Below are 25,139 nucleotides of genomic sequence, written 5' to 3' on the forward strand. Positions count from 1 at the left end.
GAAGAATGCTCCTTACATTGGTGATCAGTGGGAAGAATGTTCCTTACATTGGTAATCAGTGGGAAGAATGTTCCTTACATTGGTGATCAGTGGGAAGAATGTTCCTTACATTGGTAATCAGTGGGAAGAATGTTCCTTACATTGGTGATCAGTGAGAAGAATGTTCCTTACATTGGTGATCAGTGGGAAGAATGTTCCTTACATTGGTGATCAGTGGGAAGAATGTTCCTTACATTGGTGATCAGTGGGAAGAATGTTCCTTACATTGGTGATCAGTGGGAAGAATGCTCGTTAAATTGATAATCATTAAAAAGAATGCTCCTTACATTGGTGATCAGTGAGAAGAATGTTCCTTACATTGGTGATCAGTGAGAAGAATGTTCCTTACATTGGTGGTCAGTGGGAAGAATGTTCCTTACATTGGTGATCAGTGAGAAGAATGTTCCTTACATTGGTGATCAGTGGGAAGAATGCTCGTTAAATTGATAATCATTAAAAAGAATGCTCCTTACATTGGTGGTCAGTGGAAAGAATGCTCTTTACATTGATGATCAGTGGGAAGAATGCTCCTTACATTGGTGATCAGTGGGAAGAATGTTCCTTACATTGGTAATCAGTGGGAAGAATGTTCCTTACATTGGTGATCAGTGGGAAGAATGTTCCTTACATTGGTGATCAGTGGGAAGAATGTTCCTTACATTGGTGATCAGTGGGAAGAATGTTCCTTACATTGGTGATCAGTGGGAAGAATGTTCCTTACATTGGTGATCAGTGGGAAGAATGTTCCTTACATTGGTGATCAGTGGGAAGAATGCTCGTTAAATTGATAATCATTAAAAAGAATGCTCCTTACATTGGTGATCAGTGAGAAGAATGCTCCTTACATTGGTGATCAGTGAGAAGAATGTCCCTTACATTGGTGGTCAGTGGGAAGAATGTTCCTTACATTGGTGATCAGTGAGAAGAATGTCCCTTACATTGGTGGTCAGTGGGAAGAATGTCCCTTACATTGGTGATCAGTGAGAAGAATGTTCCTTACATTGGAGGTCAGTGAGAAGAATATTCCTTACATTGGTGATCAGTGAGAAGAATGTTCCTTACATTGGTGATCAGTGGGAAGAATGCTCGTTAAATTGATAATCATTAAAAAGAATGCTCCTTACATTGGTGGTCAGTGGAAAGAATGCTCTTTACATTGATAATCAGTGAGAAGAATGCTCCTTACATTGGTGGTCAGTGGGAAGAATGCTCCTTACATTGGTGATCAGTGAGAAGAATGTCCCTTACATTGGTGATCAGTGGGAAGAATGTCCCTTACATTGGTGATCAGTGAGAAGAATGTTCCTTACATTGGTGATCAGTGAGAAGAATGTTCCTTACATTGGTGATCAGTGAGAAGAATGCTCGTTAAATTGATAATCATTAAAAAGAATGCTCCTTACATTGGTGGTCAGTGGAAAGAATGATCCTTACATTGTTGTTCATTGGGAAGAATGCTTCTTCCATTGGTGTCTGTAATTACTTACCTGAGAATCAGAGACTGTTCATTGCTCAAGGAACCCCCAGCAACGTATGGAGGAACCCTAGTGTCCCACAGATCCCAGTTGAGAAAGGCTGCTTTAGATAAACATATTTCATTCTTGGTCATCCATTCTTACCTCCTCTAGTAACTGCATTTTCTTTTCCTATTATCATTTGAATCTGGTATTTTTACATTTACTAGTACTTGCTCAATACAGTTAACCTTTTCTACTAAATAACTTGGCTAACGATGAAATATATTATATGCACATTATCCTATTTTGAACATCTTAGTTCAACGTCATTTTAACCATTTGCAGACCACCCCACGTACATGTACTGCGGGGCTGCACCTCCTCTGGGCAGAAACCCAATGTCTGCCGGGACCCGCCGATCATTCCCGACAGAGGCAGAACTGCGAACTATATATGTAAACAGGGCAGATCGCTGTTCTGTGATAAGGGAAGGCTGTGATCCGGTGTTTCTGCTAAGCAGGAACAGGGATTTCTGTCTTCCCACAGTCAAAGCACCTCCCCCACACAGTTAGCAAGCACTCCCTAGGCACACATTTAACCTTTTGATCCCTCCGATGTTAACCCCTTCCCTGCCATTGTCATTAGTACAGTGACAGTGCATATTATTTAGCACTGATCACTGTATTGGTGTCACTGGTCCCCAAAAAAGTATGAAAAGTGTCACTTAGTGTCTGATGTGTCCGCCGCAATGTCGGAGTCCCACTATAATTAGCTGATCGCCTCCATTGCTAGTAACAAAAATAATAAATAAAAACTCCATAAGTCTATCCCATAGTTTGTAGACACTATAACTTTTGCGCAAACCAATCACTATACGCTTATTGGGATTTTTTTTTACCAAAAAACATGTAGCATAATACATTTTGGCCTGTTGAAGAAATTAGATTTTTTTGATTTTTTTTTTAATTGGATATGTTTTATAGCAGAAAGTAAAAAAAATTTTTTTTTTCCCAAAATTGTCGCTCTTTTTTTTTGTTTATAGCGCAAAAAAATAAAAACCGCAGAGATGATCAAATACCACCAAAAGAAAGCTCTATGTATTTGGGTACAGCGTCGCATGACCATGGAATCGTCAGTTAAAGTAACGCAGTGCTGTACCAAAAAAAATGCCCTGGTCATGAAGGGGGGTAAACATTCAGTAGGTCAAGTGGTTAATATATATTGTTTTAAACAATATCATATTTTATGTTCATATTCACGTAATTACAGATCTGATCTAAAGAGAATTTTTAATACCAATATACTAAACAGGGAATGAGAAACAAAATCACCCACTTTTTTTCTTGGTTTACTACAGACCCTATAATATATACAGTGCCTTGAAAAAGTATTCATACCCCTTGACATTTTCCACATTTTGTCATGTTACAACCAAAAAACATAAATGTATTTTATTGGGATTTTATGTGATAGACCAACACAAAGTGGCACATAATTGTGAAGTGGAAGGAAAATGATAAATGGTTTTCAAAAGTTTTTACTAATAAATATGTGAAAAGTGGGGGGCGTACATTTGTATGGCTCCCCCCTGAGTCAATACTTTGTAGAACCTCCTTTCACTGCAATTACAGCTGCAAGTATTTTTTGGGGATGTCTCTACCAGCTTTGCACATCTAGAGAGGGACATTTTTTGCCAATTCTTCTTTGCAAAATATCTCAAGCTCTGTCAGATTGGATGGAGAGCGTCTGTGAACAGCAATTTTCATGTCTTGCCACAGATTCTCAATTGGATTCAGGTCTGGACTGTGACTGGGCCATTCTAACACATGAATATGCTTTGATCTAAATCATTCCATTGTAGCTCTGGCTGTATGTTTAGGGTCGTTGTCCTGCTGGAAGGTGAATCTCCACCCCAGTCTCAAGTCTTTTGCAGACTCTAAAGTCTCGTACACACAATTGTTGGTCAACAAAGCGTCAGTCTTTTGTCCAAAGGGCGTGTGCCGGGAACTTGTCTTGCATACAAACGTTACACAATTGTCGGCCAACAAACACGAACGTAGTGACGTACTACGAGGAATTTCAGCTCTTGAGCACCACCCTTTGTTCACCTTCTGCTAATGTCGTGTTTGGTGAGCATTGATTCTGAGCATGCGTGTTTGTACTTTCAACTTTTGTGTGACTGACTTGTGTGCAGACGATAGGAAAATCTGACAACAGACCATTGTTCGCCGAAAATGTACTAGCCTGCCATCCAACATTTGTTGGCGAAAGGTTGGACAATTGTCTGATGGAGCGTACTAACGATCGGATTTTAGTCTGTCCTCACACAATTCCCTGCCGAAAAATCTGATCGTGTGTACGGGGCTTAACAGGTTTTCTTCTAAGTTTGCTCTGTATTTGGCTCCATCCATCTTCCCATCAACTCTGACCAGCTTCCCTGCTTTAAACTTCTCCACAACGTTATCCCTGACCTGTCTGGTGTGTTCCTTGGCCTTCATGATGCTGTTTGTTCACTAAGGTTCTCTAATAAACCTCTGAGGGCTTCACAGAACAGTTGTATTTATACTGAGATTAAATTACACACAGGTGGACTCTATTTACTAATTAGGTGACTTCTGAAGGCAATAGGTTTAGATTAGATTTTAATTAGGGGTATCAAAGTAAAGAGGGCTGAATACAAATGTACCCTCCACACTTTTAACATATTTGTAAAAAAAAAATTTAAAACCATTTATCATTTTCTTTCCACTTCACAATTATGTGCCACTTTGTGTTGGTCCATCACATAAAATCCCAATAAAATACATTTAGGTTTTTAGTTGTAACATGACAAAATGTGGAAAATGTCAAGGGGTATGAATACTTCTTCAAGGAACTGTATATGTCGGAGTGGGGGGGGGGGGGGGGAGTCATTTAGGACCCTGGAAACTCCTCTGCCCTGTACATTCAACTATTAGCTTTCATCTGGATGGTTCACGCTTTGTGTGAAAACCCCTCACTGATGGGGGATGGGTTGAACTGCTTTATAACTTCAAAGTATATATATTTTTGTCTTTGCTTGAATTCCAAAAGTATACGTGTATACGTTGCTACATGTGGCATAAAGCACCAAGTCATCTGGATTGCAATAAAATAATTCAGTAATTTATTAAAAACATTTGTTATTTTAACAAGATCTGTTTTTTAAAGTGTGTTTTTGAATAGTACGTTTTCAATTGATTGCTATAATTATGAAATCTATTTTTATTATTTAACAAAAAAGAAGTTGGACCTTAAAAGAAAAATGAAAAAGTCGAGCCAGGTAGGAGTCGAACCTACAATCTTCTGATCCGTAGTCAGACGCGTTATCCATTGCGCCACTGGCCCTTTAAATTTTAGGTTCCCCCCAAAAGTATTTTGTAGAGTGAAGTCTTTCAAACTTTTTTGTTGTGTTATTTCCCTATAAGTAGTAGGGTGCCCACATGTCCTGGATTGCCCGGGATTGTTCCTTAATTCATATTTTTGTCTTGTGTCCCAGGCACCTTCATTCCAGGACAATACAGTGTCCCGGAATGAAAAAAAAAAAACACACCGCCAGTGGCCAGTCCGCCACCCTGTCCTGACAAACATTTGCCGATTCGCCGAACTGGTTCCTAGGGCCGCCCCGCCTCGCGTCTAGCAACCAGTGACGTCAGCTGACACGTGGGCACCCTGTGGCTGCCCTGCGCTGAGCAGCGCGCCTCCGAGTCCACCCACCGGCACCTCTTCTCCTTCGCTTCTCAGCCTCCAGCCGCAGCAGCAGAGAGAGAGCATAGCCACTGTCACCAGAGCGTCTTCATTCTGTATCTCCTCCTCCTGAGTCTCTTGACTGGTAGTGGCACTGCTAGTAAGCCAGGATCCAGACCTGTGCCCAGTGCCAGTCCCGGGGCCGACTACTCCCTCAGCCGCTGCGGGCTGAGGGAGTAGTCGGCCCCGGGACTGGCACTGGGCACATGCACATTGCCAGCAGCCCGACTTCTCCAGTTCTCCTCCTGAGCCTCCTCCCGCCCACGAGGGCCAAGACCCCACTCCGAGCCGCCAGCCAAACTTCCAGGTTAGTGTACTCACTATTTTATGAGAACATGCATTCTTGCAATCATGTATTGCTTTTACAATGTTCCTTCTAGATACTGTACTGTATGCTGTATGTTCGTAACAATAAAATTTAATTGTCGTTGTGTTGTGTGTGTATATATAAAGAGCCTTTTCACACTGGGGCGGTGTGGGCGCGGGCGGTAAAACGGCGCTATTTTTATCGCCGCTTTACCATCGTTTTAGCGGCGCTATTTGGCCGCTAGTGGGTTGGTTTTAACCCCCGCTAGCGGCAGAAAAAGGGTTAAAATGACCCGCAAAGCACCACAAAGCACCGCTGCAGCTGGTGACCATTCAGATCAATAGGCAGGAGCGGTGTGTATACACCGCTCCTTCACTGCTCCAAAGACGCAGCTTGCAGGAGTTTTTTTTAACGTCCTGCAAGCGTACCGCCTTTCCCACTGGAGAGACAGGAACGGCTCTTTACAGGCGCTATGCAGGCACTATTTTACATGTCAGGTTGTACCCAAATAAAATTTAAGTCCTTTTTTTCCCCATGAATAGAGCTTTCTTTTGGTGGTATTTGATCGCCTCTGCGTTTTTTATTTTTTGCGCTATAAACAAAAAAAGAGTGACAATTTTGAAAAAAAAGCATTATTTTGTACTTTTTGCAAAAAAATTGCCAAAAAAAGTATCAAAAACCATCTTTTTTTGGGCGGGTGCGGGGGGGGGGGGTGTGTGTGTCCCTGAATGGCAGTTTGGAAATGTGGTCACTCTAATATGCAGTTGTATCATGAATAGTGTTGCCAACATCAGTATTTTTACTGGCAGCCAGTAAAAAAACGGGCACTTTTCTCCTGCCAGTAAATGCCAGTAAGTGGAAAAGGTTGCCAGTAAAAAAAAAATGGCCATGGTGCTTGGTTCTGAACTGAGCATGCCAGCTCCGGTCTGGAGCCGGCCGAGACCATCCAAGTGCCTGCTACAGTGTGTTTGGGTGGTACTGGCGGGGGTGGGGGGCGCCTCTGGTGGAGGCAGCGTGTCGTGTGATGTCATGATGCAAGGTAGCAGAGCAGCCAGAGCCTCGTTTGCAGGTCTGCGGGACGGGAGCAAGGCAGAGTGATGAAATATCTAGATATTTATTTGAAACCATTGGTCACACAAGGAAAATCATATCTTAAGGATAGCAGAGAACTTATTAACATGTTACAAAAAGTGGAAGTTAGCCCTAACACTATATTGGTTACAGTTGATATAGAATCTCTGTATACCAACATTAACCAACATGATGGTTTGACAGCGGTCAAATTGACCTTGAAACATCAATCCTCACTTAAGAAGGCGCAAATCCATTTTTTGATTGAGGGACTAGAAAAAGCGATGGGCAATAAATATTTTTTGTTTTCAAAACCAGTTTTACAAACAGATAAAAGGAGTAGCCATGGGGGCACATTATGCCCCGAGTGTGGCCAACCTGGTGCTTAATAAATGTGAAGAAGAAAACATATACGCTAATAAATGGGAGGAGCTCTTATTTTATAAGAGATACATCGATGATATTGTGTTATTGTGGTAAGGTTCTAAAGATAGTTTAGATTAATTTATAGGAATGCTAAATACCAATGTATATGGTTTGAAATTCAAGGCAGAATTCCACATAGAGAGACAATTACCTGGATTTGGTACTTACAAAGAAACATAACAAAATGTTCTTTTAAAGAAACAGATAGAAACGGGTACGTACCCATCCAGAGTTGCCATCACCCACAATGGCTTAGGGGGATACCCAAAAGCCAGTTTATGCGAGTGATGAGGAGGAATTGTGATTTGGGGGATTTTAATATCCAATCAGACATTCTCCCAACCAGGTTTAGGAGAAAGGGATATAACCCCAAGGAATTAGAATGTTGTAAAAACAAAGTTTCTGCCATGGATAAAGACTCACTTCTAACCCAAGATCTTGGGCCCGTCCTCCCAAGAAAACCAAAATTCATATAAAGGAGGGCTCCTGGCCTGAGAAATAAGATAATAGATTAATGGGGTCAATGTTTGTCCCCAAACGCAGTGTCGAGAAAATTTGAAGGGACATTTTCCTCGATTGAGACAATTTCTACCATTTCAAACAAGATTTTGAAGTAACTTCAAATGGCATTCATCAAGTCATCGAATGGACATAAAAATGTTTGTTCAGTAATCTACTAGTGTATGGCCAGCTTTATTTTGCCCATAATTCCACTTAAAATATTGAAGTGCTATAATGTTTATTTTCTACATAAATAAACTAAAAGCCAAGCCAGGTAGGAGTTAAACCTACAATCGTGTGGTAGTCAGACGTGTCATCCATTGCACCACTGGCCTCTTTGTTGTCTTATGCCCACCACAGTGTTATCCTTTTTGTACGTATCAGGTGGCATAAAGTTTATATAGTTAAAAATGTATCTTAACTGCCCTGTTTTGGTCCATTAAATATACAGTTTAAAGCGTTATCTGTTTATAAAGTGCAAAAAAAAAAAATCTTTTGATCCTTCTCGTAAGTCCAGAAGTGCTGCCCTGTGTCTTGTGCACTTCCCCAGGTTGCAGCCCGGGGCAAAAGAGAGCTCACTTTGTCCCCCAAATATTTATTCTCCCCCCAAGCATGCATCAATGACAATAAATCTCCTACTGGTTGGCTAGTGGAAATATATATAGTCATAACTCACGGTGGCATCTCATACTATTGCCAGAGGTACCAGTGACACCTACTGGCAGCAGAGAGAAACCACAGCTCCACAGAGTTTAGGGGAAACCCATGTGAACAACTGAACTATAAATTCAGCTGGTTTATTACCACCCAGCAAGGCTAAATTTAAAGCTTTGAATGACAGTACAGGACCACAACACACATAGGAAGAGCCCTCCTCCCTCCCACATCTGTAACAAAGAGGGGAAATCTGTGGGCAATGTTTGTGAAGCTACCAGCCCAATTCTACCATTTCTTACATACATGTTAAAATCTGCATTTTTTTACTTGAAAATTTATTTCGAACCTCCAAACATTTATATATTTTCTGAAAACAAAGGCTCTGGAGAATAAAACGGTGCCTGTTGCATTTTTTTTTAATGTCACACGATATATGCACAGCAAATTATCAAACACAAATTTTCAGGATAAAATGTGCTTGAACTAAATTTAGTGCAACACAAACACAATATAATACACAATTTTTTTGGTAACACATAAAAAAAATGATGTTAGGCCAAGTAAATAGATACCCAACATTTCACATTTTAAAATTTAATGGAATGGTGATAAACTACGGTACAATAAATTATCCATAGGTGACGCTTTAAAGCCTTTGCAGGTTACTAGTATAAAGTTAAACACGAGGTCTGGTGCTAGGACTACTACTCTCACGCTGACGTATGCAATACCTCACATGTGTGTTGCGACCAATGTGTACTGTACATATGCATGTAGAACCTACATGCGCGTTCGCATTTATGAAGTGTGATAACTTCACCTTAATTTTTCTGGATTCTGCTAACCTTTTAGATCATATAGCACATTATTATTTTTGCACACTGCAAAATGTTAAAATAGAGCTTCTTCATTCAAACAAAGAAGTGGAGAATGCGGGCATCGGTCCCGCTACCTCTCACATGCTAAGCGAGCGCTCTACCATTTGAGCTAATTCCCCTGTGTGTGCTACTTTCAGGGGGCAGATAATTGATGCCAAATAAATACGTTTGTTATATGGCAATTTTTTTAGAGTTCTTTAGATAATATTTACAAATTGATTTGACACTTTTTTCACTATTTTGATTTTTTTTTTTTAAATATTTTTTCCAAGCTGAAAGTATTATTCAAATTTTGATCCATGAATGGCTGTTCCCGTTTATCAACTGAATTTTCATGAACCGGCTTGTTGGTAAATTTTTGGTTGATTAGCACATGGAGCCAACAGTGCTGATCAGTGTATCCTGCTGGCGGGAACGTCCTGCAGGGAGAACTGAAACGGTGGCTGTTGCAATTTTTATGTCACACGATATTTGCACAGCAGTTTATCAAACACAAATTTTCAGGACAAAATGCACTTTAACTGAATTTAGTGCACACAAACACAATATAATACCCAATTTTTTGGTAACGCATAAAGATGATGTTAGGCCAAGTAAATAGATACCTAACATTTCACATTTTAAAATTTCATGAAATGATGATAAACTACACTGCTAATGTACACATACATATGTATTGGCAACAATGCATATAGAATATTAGCATAAAATGGAAAATGAAGGCTAGTAGCATATTGATATTATGCACAAACACATAGTTTTTCATTCCAATTCTTATTTATAATTTTTTTGCCTTCTCCCTACATACTTTTTATATATATTTTTTTAAATTGTAATCTCATTCCGGTATTACCCATTATGTCCATTAGGCAGCAGTGCTAGGTGAGCACATAAATAGGCCGCAAACACATTATTTCTCCCTAGCTTGAAAAAGGAGCGCGCCGCAATGCGCATGCTCTGAAACGCGTTGCTTTACAGCAGTACAGCGCCTCCATCGAATCTGCGTTCCAGCCCTCCATTCGACTGCCCGGCGGATTCCCAAGCCTCGTTTTGGACTACTATCGAATCCCGGAAGTCCGTGTCGAATACACCAGCCGGCAGCGGAGAGGAACTTGGCTTCTTTTCATCCAAGAACGCAGACATGGCCTTTACTGGACATACCCACTCCGGACTACACAGTCTTTAAATGTGAGTGTTTCAATGGAATTGTTACATTAAAATTTTACGATCTTACTAAGAGGCGCCTTTGCTGTTTCCTTTTCTTTTACATATTGTGAGTGGCTTCACCTCCCTTGATAAGGCTGCCCTAACTACAGACCGTTCACATCTCACGAAGAGCTTTCAGTGCTCAAAGGACTTTCTTTTAAATGTGCATTGAGGCTTTTTGTTTACATTGTAACCTGCGCTGCTTCTTGTTGTTGTATTTTTTCAATAAATTATCCATAGGTGAAGCTTTAAAAGCCTTTGCAGATTACTAGTTTAAAGTTAAACAGGTCTGGTGCTAGGACTACTACTCTCACTCTGACATAAGCAATACCTCACATGTGTGATGCGATCAATGTTTATATATGCGTGCAGAACCTACATGCATGTTTGCATTTACGTGTGAGAACTCCAGCTTAAAGCGGAGGTTCACACAAAAATGGAACCTCCGCTTTTCGGAACCCTCCCCCCCCTCCGGTGTCACATTTGGCACCTTTCAGGGGGGAGGGGGGTGCAGATACCTGTATAATACAGGTATTTGCACCCACTTCCGGGAATAGACTCCCGCGGGGGTCACGCCCCCTCCCCCCGCTGTCTCCTGGGAAACACACAGGTCCCAGGAGATAGCAGGGACCAGTTAGGATGCGCAGCGTGACTCGCGCATATGCAGTAGGGAACGGGGAAGTGAAGCCGCAAAACGCTTCACTTCCTGATTCCCTCACCGAGGATGGCGGCGGCAGCAGCCGAGAGCCGAGCGATTAATCGGCTTCGGCTGTCGACATCGTGGGCGCCCTGGACAGGTAAGTGTTCATTTATTAAAAGTCAGCAGCTGCAGTATTTGTAGCTGCTGGCTTTTAATATTTTTTTTTTTTTTTTTAGGTGGACCTCCTCTTTAATTTTTATGGATTCTGTTAAGTCATATAGGGGGTTATTTACTAAAGGAAAATCCACTTTGCACTACGAGTGCACTGCAAGTACACTTCAAAATGCACTTGGAAGTTCAGTCACTGTAGATCTGAAATGAGGGGAAGCTCTGCTGATTTTATCATCCAACCATGTGCAAGCTAAAATGCTGTTTTTTATTTTCCTTGCATGTTCCCCTCTGATCTACAGCGACAAATCAACCCCTCAGTATACTGTTAATTTTCCACGCTGCATCATGATAAAATAGAACTGTTCATTGGAAAAAAAAAATCTGGAGAATGCGGGCATCGATCCCGCTACCTCTCACATGCTAAGCGAGCGCTCTACCATTTGAGCTAATTCCCCTCCTTACTTGTGTGCAAGAGGGAGGGGGATAACCTCTAAACTCTGCATCAATTACTACTGACCTCTGCACTCTGTCATTTCTGACCCCTAAACTCTGCATCGCTTACTAGTGACCCCTTAGTTCTGTATTACAATCTAATGACCCCTGAACTACTGACTCCTTCTCTCTCCACCCTATTTGCTTTTTTTCATTTCTACATTTTTCAATGTAACAAACAAGCATGGACTGATTTTCACGTAAAGTTTAGTTATACACTTAGGGGTATATTTATACAAAACTTGTCTATTTGTCCATCAAAACTGCACATAAAATTTTCCATCAAAGCTGCATGTAAATATTCACTGTTCGAATGGGGCACAATCGATCGTTCTCTGGCTATATTATCTGCAATACAAATGTGTGAATGCAGATTTGGCCCACTAAATGGAGTTGAGGAGCATACTTATTTCCTGTGATTGCCAGTGCCATCTAGTGGTCACGCTGAATCATCCTCATTCACACATTCAAATCGAGACTATAGTTTGATGACATTTAATTCATTCAATATCAATGAATAAACAGCTATGCAAGATTTTTAAAATAAAAAATACCCCTTTATTTTAGTTTATGAACATTTGATTTTGTCCCATTCACACAGAATGAATTTACATGCAGTATCGCTGAATAAACATTTATGCAAATTTAAAAAAAATAAAAATACCCCTTTATTTTATCAAATGCAGTATCTTAGAGGTTTTTTTATTTACTTAAAAACACTTGGAAAATGCGGGCCTTTACAGGTTACCAGTTTAAAGTTAAACAGGAGGTCTGGTCTCATTTTAGTAATAAGAACGGTATCATTAGCAATAATCAGCATGGATTCATGAAGAATCGTTCTTGCCAAACCAGTCTATTAACCTTCTATGAGGAGGTGAGTTGCCATCTAGATAAAGGAAGGCCCGTAGACGTGGTGTATCTGGATTTTGCAAAAGCATTTGACACAGTTCCCCATAAACATTTACTGTACAAAATAAGGTCCGTTGGCATGGACCATAGGGTGAGTACATGGATTGAAAACTGGCTACAAGGGCGAGTTCAGAGGGTGTTTACACACAGAGATCCCGGTTCTCGCCGTGTCACGAGCGATCGCGGGAGCCCGGCGGTCATGGAGACCGCCGGGCACTCGCATCGGCTCCGGGGGCGAGCAGCGGGTGCGCCTCTAGTGGCCGCCTAAGGAAGCGATGTAAGATAACGTCGATTCGCCTGCCCGTGCCATTCTGCCGCAGTGAAACTGCGCCAGCTGGTCGGCAAGCGGTTAAAGGGATTGTAAAGGCAGAAGGTTTTTACATCTTAATGCATTCTATGGATTAAGATAAAAAAACCTCCTGTGTGCAGCATATCCCCACAGCCCCCCTAATACTTACCTGGGCCCGTCTTTATCCAGTGATGTTGCAGGAGTGTCTAAGCTGCCCGAGCCTCCCCTTCTCATTGGCTGCTGACTGGCTCCCGCTGCTGTAAATCCAAATCATTCAGCCAATCAGAAAAGAGAGGGGGCGGGGCCGGGGCGCGTGTCTGAATGGACACAGGGAGCTGTTACTCGGCTCAGGTGCCCCCATACCAAGTTGCTTGCTGTGGGGGCATTCAATGGGAGGGAGGGGTCAGGAGCACCGAAGGGGGACCCGAGAAGAGGAGGATACGGGCTGCTCTGTGCAAAACCAACTACATAGAGCAGGTAAGTATGACATGTTTGTTACTTAAAATAATAAAACAAGACTTTACAATCACCATAAACAAGTCCTAATTCCACTTGGCCCATAATTCCACTTAAAATAGGAAAAGTGCTATACTATAATATTTTCTACATAAAAAAAGTAAAAGTCGAGCCAGGTAGGAGTCGAACCTACAATCTTCTGATCCGTAGTCAGACGCGTTATCCATTGCGCCACTGGCCCCTTGGTTGTTTTAAGCCCACCACAGTGTTTCCCTTTTTGTATGTATCAGGTGGCATCATGTTTATATAACTAAAAATTTATCTTAACTGCTCTCTTTTGGCCCATTAAATATACAGTTTAGGAGCGTTATCTGTTTATAAAGTGCAAAAAAAAAATCTGTTGATCCTTCCTGTAAGTCCAGAAGTGCTGCCCTGTGTCTTGTAAACTTCCCCAGGTTGTAGCCCTGGGCAAAAGAGAGCTCACACTGTCCGCCAATTAAGTGCTGACCCGCTCTGTTGCATATACTGACTTTTCCTTCCCTCTCCACCCTATTTGCTTTTTTCATTTCATAAAATTCTCCATCAAAACTGCATGTAGATATTCTTTGTTCGAATGGGGCACAATCGATTGTTCTCTGGTATATTTTCTGCAATACAAATGTGTGAAGGCAGACTATGGCCCACTAGATGGAGTCGAGGAGCATACTTATTTCCTGTGATCACCAGTGCCATCTAGTGGTCAAACTGAATCATCCTCATTTACACATTTAAATCGAGAATATAGTTTGATGACATTTAATTCATTCAGTATCAATGAATAAACAGCTATGCAGGATTTTTAAAATAAAAAATACCCCTTTATTTTACCAAATGCAGTATCTTAAATAGAGGTTTTTTATTTACTTAAAAACACATGGCGAATGCAGGCCATTACAGGTTACCAGTTTAAAGTTAAACAGGAGGTCTGGTGCTAGGGCTACTACTCACTCTGACGTAAGCAATACCTCACGTGTGTGTACTGTACATATGCGTGTAGGACCTATATGTGTGTTCACATTTATTCAGTGTGAACAAAATTTTTCTGGATTCTGCTAACCTTTTAGGTCATATAGCATATTATTATTTTTGCACACTGCAACATGTTAAAATAGAACTTCTTGTTCATTCAAACAAAGAAGTGGAGAATGCGGGCATCGATCCCGCTACCTCTCACATGCTAAGCGAGCGCTCTACCATTTGAGCTAATTCCCCTCATGAAGTGTTTGGAAGGTGGAGGGGGGGTGATCCCTAAACTCAACATCACCTACTACTGGCCCCTGAATTCTGCATCAATTACTACTGACCTCTGCACTCTGCATCACTTCTGACCCCAGAACTCTGCATCACTTATGACAGCTGAACTCTGCAGAACTCCGGGGTCAATGTTTGTTTTCAAACGCAGTGTCGAGAAAATTTGAAGGAGCAGGACGCAACATTTTCCTCAATTGAACAAATTTCTACCAATTCAAACAAGTCATCGAATAGCCTAAGAATGGACATACAAATATTCGTTCAGTTATCTACTAGTGTATGGCCATCTTTATTTGGCCCATAATTCCACTTAAAATAATAAAGTGGTACACTATAATATTTTCTACATAAAAAAAGTTAAAAAAGTCGAGCCAGGTAGGAGTCGAACCTACAATCTTCTGATCCGTAGTCAGACGCGTTATCCATTGCGCCACTGGCCCCTTGGATGAACTAGACTGCCCTGCGACAGAAGTTGAGGAAAAGGAGGGATCCTGATTGGAGAGCTCACACTGAGGCGCATGGCTAGAGGAAACCAGGGTCTCTTCAGCCAATACAGAAGTACTGCCACCACCTGAACTGACTCTGAGGAGCCTCAGGAGGAACTTGAAATTAATGGTCGGGGAGGAAACGCCGTGGTGAACCTCCAGGGGCATGACAGGGCATCCACTGTCTCAGCTTGTGCATGTGGCAGGCAAGAGAAGAATCTGGCCAGTTTTGCATTCTCCAGAGTGACAAACAGGTCTACCTGAGGGGGATCCCACAGGCTGGCGATCTGATGGAAGACATGGGGATGAAGGGCCCACTCATTGTCCAGGAAGTTCCTTGACAGCGTGTCTGCTTCCGTGTTCAACTTGCCTGGAAGATACATCGCTCTGAGTTCCAGGAGGTTCTTCTCTGCCCAGAGCATAATCGGCTCTACCTCTCTGAGGAGCGATCTGCTGCGAGTGCCTCCCTGCTTCTGCAGATATGCGGCAGCTGCCCTGTTGTCCAGGCGTAGGAGTATTCCCTGGCCTCTGATTTGAGATGCCAATGAAGTCAGCGCCAAGAATGCTGCCCTCATCTCCAAGATGTTGGATACCACTCCCTGGGTGGAACAGGACCATCTTTCCTGTATCCTGGTTTCCCCGCAATGGGCTCCCCAGTCTTGACCGCTTGCGTTGGACATAATTGTGATCCAGGAGAGGGAGCCCAGGTGATGAGGCTTGGAGAAGTTCTCTGGAACTGTCCACCAATAAAGACTCCTGCACATTACTCCCATCAGCAGGATCGTCTGAGAGAGTCGTTGTTTCCTCCATTGACCGAAAGGCAGGGCTTGGAACTGTAGGTGAGTCTGTCCCACTGCGAATCTTATAGTAAAAAATAAAAACAACACCTTGTAATCAATATAGTAAAAAATAAAAACATCCTTATCTTTATTTTTATCTATATACGGTTCAAATATTTTCTTCAACACTGACACCTGTAAAGTCCCAAGGCTTCATGCCTAAAGCCCTTTCTTCCTTCCCACTGTGAATCTTAGCTACTTTTGAAATGCAGATAGAATTGGAACGTGTAGGTATGCATCCTGCAGATCAACTGAGATCATCCAATCTGTTGGCTGGACTGCCTGAATAATCGTTTGCAGGGATTCCATTTTGAAGTTTTCGGGGCGGATGTACCAGTTGAGCCTCTTTAGATCTATCACAGGCCTCCACCCACCTGTCCTCTTTGGCACCAGAAATAGGGTGGAGTAGAAGCCTGCAAACCGCTTTGCCAAGGGAACCGATACAGCTGCCCTCTGAAGCTGGAGTGATGTTATGAAATGTTTTAGAGCTTGAGCCTTCAGTGGAGAGGATGGATCTCTGTTCTTTTGAAAGATGTCTGAGGTGGAGGATGAAAAAAATTCCAAAAGTGCCCCCACTGGATTGTTGACAGAACCCAGGGGTCCTGGCAACAGGCAGCCCAGCCTGGAACAAAGAACCTTCGCCTGGCTCCTACCAGGAGTGCCTGGGCTAATCTGGCGTCAAAAGGACTGCTTCTGCTCCTGTGGAGCCGTAAGGGCCTTATTCTTCCTGTTCAAAAAGGATGCCTGAGTGCCCTTCCAAGGCCTTCTGTTGCCCCTGAACTGCCCTGACTGTCTGAAATCCCTTGGGTTCGACTGGCAGAACCTAGAACTGACTCTGGGTCTTCGCATCCTTCTGTCTTGGGGAAGCATGCTGGATTTCCCTCCTGTCACCCTGGATATAGCTTTATCCAACTTATCTCCGAATAAATGCTTTTCCATCGAATGGTATATTGCACCAGTTCTGTTTGGAAGCTAGATCAGCCGACCAGGGTTTCAGCCACAAGGCCCTCTTTGCCATTACTCAGTTCTGCATGGATCTTGCTGAGCACCTAATCGTGTCAATGGCCGCTTCCCCGACAAAGTCTGCCGATAATCTAAGCTCTTTCAAGGCCTTAATTATATCCTCTTTGGGGACATCCTGGTGTAAAGCCGTCTCAATATTTTCTGTTCAGGCCCTGATGGCATTTGACACAGAGGTGAGGGCGATAGCTGGCTTACAAGCTGCTCCCGCGGCTAAGTAGCTCCTATTAAGGTCCAGGTCGATCTGCCTGTCTAGAGGGTCCTTGAAGGAAGCGGTGTCCCCCATTGAAAGAGTTATATTTTTCACAAGGCGCACAACCACCGCATCTACCACTGGCATGGAGTTTAGCGACTGCGTTTCAGATTCCGGTAAGGGGTATAGTTTATTGAACCGGCCCAATGAGTTTTTTTATCAGTCTTTGACCACTCAGTCTGAATGACTTGACTAATCTCGCCCAGCAGAGCGAAGAAAATCTGCTTTCTCTTGAGGAATAGGAAGTAATTCTTATGCCCCGTACACACGAGCGGAATTTATGTCGGAAAAAACTTGGATGGTTTTTCCGACGGAATTCCGCTCAAGCTTGCCTTGCATACACACAGTCACACAAAAGTTCACTGAACTTTCGACCATCAAAAACGCGGTGACGTACAACACTACGACGAGCCTAGAAAATGAAGTTCAATGCTTCCAAGCATGTGTCGAATTGTTTCCGAGCATGCGTCGTTTTTTGTGCGTCGGAATTGCATACAGACGATCACATTTTCGGATAGGAACTTTTTCCGACCGAAAAATAGAGAACCTGCTCTCAATCTTTTGCTGGTTGGAATTCAGCCAGCAAAAGTCAGATGGAGCATACATACGGTCGCATTTTCCGACCAAAAGCTTTCATCGGTCTTTTGCTGGCCGAATTTCCGATCGTGTGTACGGGGCATTAGACTTTTGAGGAGGTTCTTCTGCAACTTCCCATGCGATTGCAGACTTAACTGCTTGGATGAACGGCTGCACCAAGGAATAACTGAACCCAGAAGGTTCTGACTCCTCTGAAGGGTCTCCCGAGGGGTCTTCAAGTGGTGAATCTCTTGCTGGTCGGCATGACGGGGGGAGAGGGGTACTGACTGCTGAGGAGCCGGGAACATTGGGTTCCGTATCCTGAACTTGGGACGTCTGTGGGACTGACTGAGCAGGAGCTAAGGCCGCTAGCTCCGAGAAGGAGTCTTTCATTGTCCGCTCAAGCAAATCCACAACCTGCTGACTCTCCAGCTCACGGTTGGCTGCATAGTCCACAAAACAGTCCTTAGACCAGTTTGTCCGGTTGCGGTGTAGCCCCACATGTCCAGCATTTCTTCCTTGCATAAGTTCTAGGAGAGGGGGGCTGATCTCGTCTTCTGGATCTTGACCTTTCTGACCTATGGCGTGAAGAACGGGACCCATGGCGTGAAGAATGAGACCTGTGGCCTGGGCTGTCATCATCATGGTGTCTTGAGGATTTTCTGGACCTCTTGGAGTGGGCAGGGCTACGATGTAGGGAATCCACGTTAGATTAGTAAGCACACTTTTTTTTTATACTCATGTATAGTTGGTCACATACCTTATAGAAGTGAGTTGAGCAGAAATTGACAGCCATGACCCTTACAAGCTGACCCTTATTTGCAAAAAAGGTGGGTGGGCTAATCCCAAAGTCCACCTCTGTCATCAACACTGAGGGAAAGGGCAAAAACTGGAACCTTTTCCTGTAACAAAGATGGCCTCCGGCCGGTCAGGCAACGGCGATTGATTGGCGTTGAGGGTTCCACACAGATCCCTTCCCAGCTAGCAATCGTGTACCCTGCCCCGGACCACGCATGCGTCAATATGGCGGTGAGGATGCTGACCCACAGTGCCACCTGCAGTATGACGGCTAGAAAGATTAGGGGAGCGCGGCCGCGGCCCCCTGCTGTAAATAGAAGCTGTGAGCGTATGCAGAGGGTGAACACGCCAGCCCACCAACAACTGACATCGGCAATGCAGTAGTTCTACCTGATTTTTAAAGGTACAGGCATCAATAAAAGAACAACAAATGTCAGGGGAAGGGAGAGAGAAAAAAAAGAGAGAAATGAAAACCACCAGCCTGGGAAACATGAGCTGATCCTTCTGCGACTCCGCTGCATTCATCATGACATGTGATCGCAGACTGCGTTCCTGTGAGGAAACTCTGCAAGAAGACCCCAACAGATCCACAGAGGGGTTCCCAGTCTTATTAGCGCTGTGAGCGGCCCAAGAAAAGTGACTGCGCATGGGAAAGGCTAAACCCGGCGGATGCTGCCAAAGGCAGAGGTATGGACATACTGCCACTCTTCACAAGCACAAGAGGTATGAGGAAAAAAGGAGAATGTTAGGGGAGGGACTATGCCTTTAATTTATGCTATTCACTAGTCCTGAGGGAGGAGTCGAGGGGGAGCTCTATCACCAGTATGCTGCCATAGAGGTACCAGGAAAAGCCTTTGCAGGTAACTAGTTTAAAGTTAAACACAAGATCTTGTGCTAGGACTACTACTCTCACTTATGCAGCAATACTTCACATGTGTGTTGCGATCAAATGTTTACATATGTTTGTAGGACCTACATGTGTGATCGCATTTACGTGTGAGAACTCCACCTTAATTTTTCTGGATTCTGCTAACCTTTTAAGTCATATAGTATATTGTTAAATTTGCACACTGAAACATGATAAAATAGACTGAAAATTTTGAAAAAAAAAAAGTTTTAGTTTCTGTCAGTAAAATTTGTAACCAAGTAACTTTTCTCCTTCACTAATGGGCATTGATGAGGTGGCACTTATGGGCACTGATTATTTGACACTGATGAGGAGGCACTAATATTCTGAACTTATGGGCACTGATAGGTGGCACTGAAATGTGGCACTGATGGGTGGCACTGACAGGCACTGATAGGCGGCACTAATAGGCACTGATAGACATTAATGGGTGGCACTGATGGGCTTTACCGATGGGCATTTATGGGCTTTACTGATGGGCATTGATGGGCAGCACTGATGGGTGGCACTGGTGGGCACTGATAGGCGGCACTAATAGGCACTGATGGATTTACTGATGGTTGGCACTGATGGGCTTTACCGATGGGCATTTATGGGCTTTACTGATAGGCACTGACTGGCATCACTAATGGGCACCGATTGCTGACTCTGGTGGGCACAGATCGTTGGTACTGGTGGGCAATGATAGCTGGCACTGATGGGCACTGATTGCTGGCACTGGTGGCGCTCTAATGTAATCAGTGCCCTGATTACATCTCTCACTGCGAGGAGATGCCACTGATCGGCTCTCCTTGCCACACACTCTTTCACTGTGAGGTGAGGAGCGCCGATTACCGGCACTTCCTTGCAAGTGGTTAAAGGGATTGTAAAGGCAGAAAACCTGTGTGCAGCAGCCCCCCTCAGCCCCCCTAATACTTACCAGAGCCCGCATTTATCCAGTGATGTTGCAGGAGTGTCTAAGCTGCCCGGGACTCCCCTCCTCATTGGCTGTCGAATTGGCTCCCGCTGCTGTCAATCAAAATCATTTAGCCAATCAGGAGAGGGAGGGGGCGAGACTGGGTCACGTGTCTGAATGGACACAGGAAGCTGTGCCCCCATAACAAGACACTTGCTGTGAGGGCACTTTAACAGGCGGGAGGGGCCAGGAGCGCCAAAGAGGGACCCAAGAAGAGGAGGATCTGGGCTGCTCTGTGCAAAACCAACTACACAGAGGAGGTAAGTATGACATGTTTGTTATTTGTTATTAAAAAAAAACAAAAAACAAAAAAAAACAAGACTTTACAATCACTTTAATATCACAATAAACAAGAATAAAGTAAAAATACTCCCGCGCTATCACTGAAGATAGAAAAAATGTAAAGTGCATGTGAATGGTGCTGCGCTGTTGCAAAACGAATGTGACACAAATATAGATAAAAAGTGATACTGAAACTACACAAGGTGGCAGATGTTAGAGCTATACTGCCACCTTGTGTATAGTTTCTGGAGGGCAAGTGGTTAAACACTTCAAATAATGTGGTTATGTTAAAAAATATTTTTGAATGCAGTGTAAGTACCTGAATTTGGTTTAGTATTAGCCACTGCAACGTGTTAAAAATAGAACTGAAAGTTTACAAAAACACTTGGAGAATGCGGGCATCGATCCCGCTACCTCTCACATGCTAAGCGAGCGCTCTACCATTTGAGCTAATTCCCCTCATGAAAAGATTGGAAGGTGGAGGGGGGGTGACCCCTAAACTCGGCATCACCTACTACTGGCCCCTGAATTCTGCATCAGTTACTACTGTACTCTGCATCACTTCTGACCCCGAAAAAAAACAAAAACAGACTTTACAAGCACGTTAATATCACCATAAACAAGAATAAAGTAAGAAGACTCCCGCGCTATCACTGAAGATAGAAATCAAAATGTACAACTGCTGCAAACACCGATAGGTGAACCCGTGACCAAAATGTAAAGTGTATGTGAATGGTGCTGCGTTGTTTCAAGATGAATGTGACACAAATATTAGAACCCTTTCACACTGGGGCGCTTTGCAGGCGCTACAGCGCTAAAAATAGCGCCTGCAAAACGCCCTGAAAGAGCCGCTCCTCACACTCCAGTGTGAAAGCCCGAGGACTTTCACACTGGAGCGGTGCGCTGGCAGGACACTAAAAAAGTCCTGCTAGCAGGTTCTTTGGAGCGGTGAAGGAGCGGTGTGTGTACCGCTCCTGCCCATTGAAATGAAAGGGGCAGCGCGGCTATTTGATGAGCAGGAAGGAACATTTTCCTCAATTGAGCAAATTTCGACCATTTCAAACAAGATTTTGAAGCAACTTAAAAATTGCATTCATCGAGTCATCGAATGGCCTAAGAATGGAATACAAATATTCGCTCAGTTGCCTACTAGTGTATGGCCAGCTTTATTTTACAAAGTTCCACCTAATATTTTGAAGTGCTATAATGTTTATTTTCTGCATAAAAAAAGTAAAAACCGAGCCAGGTAGGAGTCGAACCTACAATCTTCTGATCCGTAGTCAGACGCGTTATCCATTGCGCCACTGGCCCCTTGGTTGATTTTTAACCACCACAGTGAGTGCTCTACCATTTGAGCTAATCCCTCTCTATAGGATACTTGGAGGGCAAAGGGCTCTTCCTGATGGTGTGTGAACCCCCTTCCTGGAAATGCAGAATCACGTATATATATACACACACAAACACGTGATTCCGTGCAGAGATTTTTTTTTTTTTTAGATGGCATATGTTTTATAGAAGTATAAATAAATATATATATATATATATATAATTTCCTTTTATATTATAAAAAAAGATATACATTTCATTTAGGTACAGCATTGCATGACCATGCGAAATGACATGGTCATGAAGGGGGTAAATCTTCTGGAGGGCAAGTGGTTAAACACTTCAAAAAATGTGGTTGAGTTAAAAAATATTTTTAAATGCAGTTAAGGTGAGAATTTGATTTACAACTAACCACTGCAGCATGTTAAAATAGAACTGAAAGTTTTCAAAAACATTTGGAGAATGCGGGCATCAATCCCGCTACCTCTCAAATGCTAAGCAAATGCCATTACCACTTGAGCCAATTCCCCTGTGCATGCTGACCTTTAGGGGCAGATAATTGATGCCAAATCAGTGCCACCCATCAGTGCGAATAAGTGCGGCAAATTAATGTCTCCTCATCAGTGCCACCTATCAGTCCCCATAAGTGTGACATATTAATGCCTCCTCATCAACGCACATCAGTGAAGGAGAAAAATTACTTATTAACAAAATTTACTGATAGAAAGTAAGAAAAACTATTTTTTTTTTCAAAATTTTCGGTAATTTTTATTTTTTCTTGTAAAAAATAAAAAACCCAGCAGTAATACAATACCACCAAAAGAAAGTTCTATTTGTGTCAAGAAAATGATAAAAACTTCACATGGTTACAGTGTAGCATGACCGCGCAATTGTCATTTAAAGTGTGACCGCGCTGAAAGATGAAAATTGACCTGGGTAGGAAGGAGGTGAAAGTGCCCAGTAGGCAAGAGGTTAATTGCTCTCTTTTGCCCCGTTAAATATACAGTTTAAAGTGTTATCTGTTTATAAAGTGCAAAAAGAAAAAAAAAATGATGATGTTAGGCCAAGTAAATAGATATCTAACATTTCACATTTTAAAATTTCATGGAATGGTGATGAACTATGGTAAAATAAATTATCCATAGGTGACGCTTTAAAAGCCTTTTCAGGCTTCCAGTTTAAAGTTAAACAGGAGGTCTGGTGCTAGGACTACTACTCTCACTCTGACTTATGCAGCAATAACTCACATGTGTGTTGCGATCAATGTTTACATATGCGTGCAGAACCTACATGAGTGATCGCATTTACATGTGAGAACTCCAGCCTATTTTTTCTGGATTCTGCTAACATTTCACGTCATATAGTATATTGTTAATTTTGCAGACTGCAACATGATAAAATAGAACTGCTTGTTGATTGAAACAAAGAAGTGGAGAATGCAGGCATCGATCCCGCTACCTCTCACATGCTAAGCGAGCGCTCTACCATTTGAGCTAATTCCCCTCATGAAAGTTTGGAAGGTGGAGGAGGGTGACCACTAAACTCTGCATCACCTACTACTGGCCCCTAAATTCTGCATCAGTCATCTCTGGCCCCTGAATTCTGCATCAGTCACCTCTGACCCCTGAATTCTTCATCAGTCACCTCTGACCCCTGAATTCTGCATCAGTCACCTCTGACCCCTGAACTCTGCATCACTCTACTGCCCAGGACTCCCCTCCTCATTGGCTGTCGAGATGGCTCCCACTGCTGTCAATCAAAATCATTCAGCCAATCAGGAGAGGGAGGGGGCGGGACTGGGTCACGTGCCTGAATGGATACAGGAAGCTGTGCCCCCATAACAAGCTGCTTGCTGTGGGGGCACTCAACAGGTGGGACTCGGGAGGGGCCAGGAGTGCCGAAGAGGGACCCGAGAAGAGGAGGATCCGGGCTGCTCTGTGCAAAACCAACTGCGCAGTGGAGGTAAGTATAACATATTTGTTATTTAAAAAAAAAAAAAAACAAGACTTTACAATCACTTTAATATCACCATAAACAAGAATAAAGTAAGAATACTCCCGCGCTATCACTGAAGATAGGAATCAAAATGTACAACTGCTGCACACACCGATAGGTGAATCCGTGACCAAAATGTAAAGTGTATGTGAATGGTGCTGCGCTGTTGCAAAACAAATATTATAGATAAAAAGTGATACTGAAACTATACACAAGATGTTAGAGCTATACTGCCACCTTGTGTATAGTTTCAGTATCACATTTTATCTATAATATTCGTGTCACATTCGTTTGGCAACAGCACAGCACCATTCACATACACAAATCACCATAAACAAGTTCTAATGGCAGGATCAACAGGTAATTAAACTACATTACATGGGGGAGTCAGAAAAGCAACCACTGCTGTGCTAATTCTAGTGACAGATTGCATCATGGATGTCATTTTAAAGCTGGCCGCACAGTAATAGAATTTCATTCAAAAATTTTAAGAGCTGAGCCAGGTAGGAGTTGGACCTACAATCTTCTGATCCGTGGTCAGACACGTTATCCATTGTGCCACTAACCCCGTAGCAGGCATGCGCTCACCACAGTATTTTTCTTTTTGTACGTAATATCAGGTGGCATAACGTTTATATAACTAAAAACTTATCTTAACTAATCTCTTTTGGTCCATTAAATATACAATGTAAAGCATTATCTGTTTATATATTGCAAAAAAATAAATAAATCTGTTGATCCTTCCTGTAAGTCCAGAAGTGCTGCCCTGTGTCTTGTGCACTTCCCCAGGTTGCAGCCCGGGGCAAAAAAAAGCTCACATTGTCCCCCAAATATTTATGCTCCCCCCCCCAGCATGCACCAGTGACAATAAACCTCCTACTGGTTGGCTGGTGGAAATATATATAGTAATAACTCACTGTGGCATCTCATACTATTGCCAGAGGTACCAGTGACACCTACTGGTAACAGAGAGAAACTAATAAACAGATACCCAACATTTCACATTTTAAAATCTCATGGAATGATGACAAACTATAGTACGTTAAATTATCCATAGGTGAAGCTTTAAAAGCCTTCGCAGGTTACTAGTTTAAAGCTAAACAGGAGGCCTGGTGCTAGGACTACTACTCTCACTCTGACGTAAGCAAT

The 25,139-nt window shown here is 42.8% G+C and overlaps 4 non-coding genes across 4 annotated transcripts; all 4 read right to left on the reverse strand.

Annotated features, from left to right (window-relative positions):
- Nucleotides 1-4,789: 4,789 nt before the first annotated feature.
- TRNAR-ACG (transfer RNA arginine (anticodon ACG)) lies at nt 4,790-4,862 on the reverse strand. The gene has a single exon. It is a non-coding gene; the product is annotated as a tRNA-Arg (tRNA).
- An 8,570-nt stretch (nt 4,863-13,432) lies between these two features.
- TRNAR-ACG (transfer RNA arginine (anticodon ACG)) lies at nt 13,433-13,505 on the reverse strand. Its single transcript has one exon. It is a non-coding gene; the product is annotated as a tRNA-Arg (tRNA).
- A 1,416-nt stretch (nt 13,506-14,921) lies between these two features.
- On the reverse strand, nt 14,922-14,994 carry TRNAR-ACG (transfer RNA arginine (anticodon ACG)). The gene has a single exon. It is a non-coding gene; the product is annotated as a tRNA-Arg (tRNA).
- A 6,913-nt stretch (nt 14,995-21,907) lies between these two features.
- TRNAR-ACG (transfer RNA arginine (anticodon ACG)) lies at nt 21,908-21,980 on the reverse strand. Its single transcript has one exon. It is a non-coding gene; the product is annotated as a tRNA-Arg (tRNA).
- Nucleotides 21,981-25,139: the final 3,159 nt, after the last annotated feature.

Source organism: Aquarana catesbeiana, linkage group LG09 (assembly GCF_042186555.1).
Source record: "Aquarana catesbeiana isolate 2022-GZ linkage group LG09, ASM4218655v1, whole genome shotgun sequence".
In the NCBI taxonomy this organism is placed as follows: domain Eukaryota; kingdom Metazoa; phylum Chordata; class Amphibia; order Anura; family Ranidae; genus Aquarana; species Aquarana catesbeiana.